The sequence below is a fragment of the Rhincodon typus genome, chromosome 29 (genome assembly GCF_021869965.1).
Source record: "Rhincodon typus isolate 14 chromosome 29, sRhiTyp1.1, whole genome shotgun sequence".
In the NCBI taxonomy this organism is placed as follows: Eukaryota; Metazoa; Chordata; class Chondrichthyes; order Orectolobiformes; family Rhincodontidae; genus Rhincodon; species Rhincodon typus.
In genome coordinates, this window is record NC_063360.1 from 39,205,158 (window position 1) to 39,210,165 (window position 5,008).

General features: G+C 45.3%; 1 long non-coding RNA gene across 1 annotated transcript; it reads left to right on the forward strand.

The window, feature by feature from the left end:
* Positions 1–2,077: 2,077 nt before the first annotated feature.
* On the forward strand, positions 2,078–3,628 carry LOC125486452. The gene is made up of 3 exons (XR_007265106.1): positions 2,078–2,129; positions 3,103–3,310; positions 3,446–3,628. It is a non-coding gene; the product is annotated as an uncharacterized LOC125486452 (long non-coding RNA).
* The last annotated feature ends 1,380 nt before the right edge of the window (positions 3,629–5,008 follow it).

The following is a 5,008-nucleotide window of genomic DNA, read 5'->3' on the forward strand; positions in this document are numbered from 1 at the left end:
TCTCATGTCAGAGCCATCTCTCACTTAGGATTATCGTGGGTCAGCACCTTCGATGACGATAGCTGCTTTTTCACTTCCAATGAGTATCTCATTCAAGGTTAACCCAAAATCGTTACAAAATTGGTTTGACGGCAGGCGACAGAGGGTGGTGGGGGTGTGGGGGAGTTGTTTCTTGGACTGGAGGCCTTTCACCAGGGTGAGCCATGGGAATCGGTACTGGGTGTATCATTTATATAAATGATTTGGTTGAGAATGTAGGAGGTGTGGTCAGTAAGTTTGTGGATGGCACCAAAATTGGTGGCATAGTGGACAGCAAAGAAGGTTATCTATGATTATAAAGAGATCTTGATCAATGGATCAGTGCTGGGTCCGCTGCTGTTCGTCATTTATATAAATGATTGGGTGTGAATACAGGAGGTATGGTTAGTAAGTTTGCAGATGACACCAGATTGGAGGTGTAGTGGACAGCAAAGAAGGTTACCTCTGAGTACAACGGGAACGTGATCAAATGGGCCAATGGGCCAAGGAGTGCCAGATGGAGTTTAATTTGGATAAATGTGAGGTGCTGCATTTTGGAAAGGCAAATCAGGGCTGGACTTATACACTTAATGGTAAGATCCTGGGGACTGTTGCTGAACAAAGAGGCCTTGGGGTGCAGGTTCATAGTTCCTTGAAAGTAAAGTCGTAGGTAGACAGGATACAGAAGAAAGTGCTTGGCATGCTTGTGTTTAATGGTCAGTGCATTGAGTATAGGAATTGCGAGGTCATGTTGCAGCTGTACAGGACATTGGTTAGGCCCACTTTTGGAATACTACATGCGATTCTGGTCACCCTGCTATAGGAAGGATGTTATGAAAGTTGAAAGAGTTCAGAAAAGATTTACAAGGATGTTGCCAGGGTTTAAGGGTTTGAGCTATAGGGAAAGGCTGAATAGGCTGGGGCTATTTTCCCTGGAGAGTCGGAGGCTGAGGGGTGACCTTATAGAGGTTTATAATATCATGAGGGGCATGGATCGGGTAAATAGTCAAGGTCTTTTCCCCAGGACAGGGGAGTCAAAAACTAGAAGGCATAGGTTTAAAGTGAAAGGGGAAAGATTTAAAAGTGTCCTAAGGGGTAACTTTTTCACACAGAGGGTGGTGCATTTATGGAATGAGCTGCCAGAGGAAGTGGTGGAGGCTGGTATAATTATAACATTTAAAAGCCATCTGGCTAAGTATATGAATTGGAAGGTTTAGAGGGATATGGACCAAATGCTAACAATCGGACTAGATTAATTTAGAATATCTGGTCAGCATGGATGAGTTGAACCGAAGGGTCTGTTTCTGTGCTATACAGCTCTATAACTCTATGACTCTAATTGGGTCAATGGGCTAAGGAGTGGCAGAAGGAGTTTAATTTGGATAAATATAAGGTATTGCCTTTTCACAAAACAAGCAAGGGCAGGGCTTATAACAATTGATGGTAGTGCCCTGGGCAGTGTTGTAGAACAGAGAGACCTAGGGGATCAGGTACATAATTCTTTGAAAGTTGCATCATAGGTAGACAGGGTGGTTAATAAGGCGTTTAGCACATTGTTTTCATTGCTCAGATCATTGAGTGTAGGTGTCGGGTGTCATATTGAGGTTGTACAGGATGTTGGTGAAGCCTCTTCTGAAGTACTGTGTGCAGTTCCTGTTGTAGAAAAGATGTTATTAAACTGGAGAGAGTTCGGAAAAGATTTACCAAGATGTTGCTGGAATGGAAGGTTTGAGTTATAAGGAGAGGCTGAAAAGGCTGGGACTTTTTTCACTGGAGCGTAGGAGGTTGAGAGGAGACTTTGTAGAGGTTTATAAAATCACAAGGAGTATAGGTAAGGTGACTAGCAAAGGTCTTTTCCCTGGGATTGGGAAGTTTATACCAGGGGCATATTTTTAAGGTGAGAGGAGAAAGATTTAAAAAGGACATGACGGACAATCATCGCTCGGTTCGCAACAAACAACTGCACCTCCCAGTCGCGAACCATTTCAACTCCCCCTCCCATTCCTCAGACGACATGTCCATCCTGGGCCTCCTGCAGTGCCACAACGATGCCACCCGAAGGTTGCAGGAACAGCAACTCATATTCCGCTTGGGAACCCTGCAGCCCAATGGTATCAAAGTTTCAAAATCTCCCCTCCCCCTACCGCATCCCAAAACCAGTCCAGCTCGTCCCTGCCTCCCTAACCTGTTCTTCCTCCCACCTATCCCCTCCTCCCACCTCAAGCCGCACCTCCATCTCCTACCGACCAACCTCATCCCGCCCCCTTGACCTGTCCGTCCTCCCTGGACTGACCTATCCCCTTCCTAACTCCCTACCTACACTCACCTTTACTGGCTCCATCCCCGCCTCTTCGACCTGTTTGTTTCCTCTCCACCTATCCTCTCCTCTATCCCTCTTCTATCCGCCTCCCACTCTCTCCCTATTTATTTCAAAACCCCCTTCCCCTCCCCCTTTTCTGATGAAGGGTCTAGGCCCGAAACGTCAGCCTCTCTGCTCCTATGATGCTGCTTGGCCTGCTGTGTTCATCCAGCCTTGCACCTTGTTGTCTCGGAGTAAACTATGATGCTGTTTTCAGTGAGAGAGACAGCGGCTAGGAGCCAGGCCCAGAGTCGGGGGCGGGGAATGGGGAGAGAGTGAGTGGGGGGGGAAACAGAGGGGGAATAAGGAGGGGAAACAAAGTAAGGAGAAACAGTGAGGTAGAGAAAACATAGTAAGGAGGGGGAATAAGGAGGGAGAAACAGAGGGAGAGTGAGGAGGGGGAGGAGGAGGAGGTGGTAACCAGAATGTGGAGGGGAGTGAGGAGGGGGAAATGAGCGGGGTGGGGGGGGGGGGGGGGCGAGTAAGGAAAGGGAGTGAAGCAGCAATTGATGCAAAAATAGCTGAGATCATTGGAAATGTTATTTTGTGGCATCAAAAGACTGAAGAGCTTTTTCAATGACTTGGATTATTAGTGATTCCAAACAGAATCTTTATTCCCTGGGTAAGTCTGAGCTGGTTTGTACACAGACTGAGCTGTGGTTTTCTGATCTGTCTTAAGTGTTGATCTGAAAGCTTCATTTTGTACCATTCAAACACTTTCCCAGTTGATCTTCGTTGCTACAGTTTCAAGTGACCAAGTGTGCTGTGCCCAGATTCCACATCATGGCCTGTGAACTGGCGAGTGTGAATAGTGCTTTAGAAGCCTTGCTGACAGTGTTCAAAAGAGCTGCGAGTCATGACAGCGACAACTTGACTCTGAGCCGCAGTGAGCTCCATCGTTTGATTATGACTGAGCTTCCTTTTTTGGTGGAGGTAAGACCCTGGGCTATTGAGAAAGCACTGCCCATTAGGGGCACAGCTCCCTGCGAAGGAGACACAACGTGAATAGAGCAAGGGCAGGGTGCTTTGGGCTGTGACAGTAACAAACACCTTCATTTCTCTCCACAGCCCAACTTTGATAAACATTTCGAGAGTTTCTTCCGGTGTATGGAAGGTAATCCTGGCAGTAATGTCGATTTTAAAGGGTTCATGTGCCTGTTAGCGACTATTGTGATGTGCCGTGACCAAGAACTATCCCAGTAACTACATTAATGCCGTGTGGAGTCATCAGTAACAGCCACTGGAACCATCAACAGCAAATAAACTCATCTCAAAATGATGCAGAGTTTCCATTTCTTGTAAAGTGAGATAGATAGACAGAAAAACAGACTCTCTATAGTTTCCTTGTGGTTGTACCTCCATCGACAGCCCCTGTCCAACATAACCCCCTCATATCACTATCCTTCCACCAACGCCATTTACTCAGTCAGGCCCATCAATCTTTCTATGGGGTTTGAATGATTTTCCCTGTTGTTTGTGAGGTATCTCTGTTACAAATCCTGTTCCACCTTAGACAAATTGATCCTCATACCTTTATAGTTTCCTTTGTTCAATCTTAACATCCTAATTTTGATTAGAATTGTATCATTTTCAAACTTATTGTAAATTCTTTCACATTATGATCACTCTTCCCTAAGAGTTACAAGAATACCATTTAGCCTTTGTCATTGCGTAATAGTGGGTTTCTCAACACTGCTCCAAAATACCAACTGACATAGTATAGGAATTTGTCTGCCCCAGTATTAGTGCTCAGTAGATTTGCCCAATCTGTATGTAGACTGAAGTCAGCCACAATTACTCTGTTACCCTTGCTACACGCACCTCTAATTTCCTGATTGATAGTGTGTCTTAGATTATTAGTGCTGTGTGATGGTCCATAAAGAACTCCCACTGGAGGCTGCTGCCCCTTCAACAGGCTCTACATTGTTCTTCTGATCGTAGATCCTCTCCTACTAACAGATTGACCCTATCCTTTATGATAGAACCAGAAGTTTATTTTTACAGAGGCCCTTCAGCCCATTATGTCTGCACCAGTCATCAGCCACTCATCTATTCTAATCCTATCTTCCAGTAGTTGGCCCATTGTCTTGTGTGCTCTGGGCAGTTTGAGTGCTCATCTAAATAGTTCTTTAATGTCTTGAGGGCTCCTGCCTCTGTCACCCTTTCAGGCAGTGAGTTCGAGATATCTACCTCCGGGCGATCTTTTCCCCCTCAAATTCACTATAAACCCCTTGCTGTATTTGATGTTAGCATTTATTTCTATTGTATTCCAGTTTCAGTTACAACTCTTTACTTCCCACAACCAGATCTCTGTCCTATCTGAAGTCCTTTTCAGGTTCCCACCCTTTCCAAACTAACTTAAACCCTCCACAACAGCACTAGCCATTCTCCCTCTGAGGACATAAGTTCCAGTCTTGTTGAGGTGTAACCTCACAAAAGGTTAAGTCATAAGAGTTATAGTAGACCATGATGTTGGAGGTTGTATATTGGCGTGGATAGAGAATTGACTAATGGGCAGGAAATGACAAGTGGGGATAAGAGGTTCTTCTTCAGGTTGGTGACCTATAACCAGTGGGTTCCACAGGGATCAGTGCTGGGATTGCAACTGTTTGCAATATATATTAATGACTT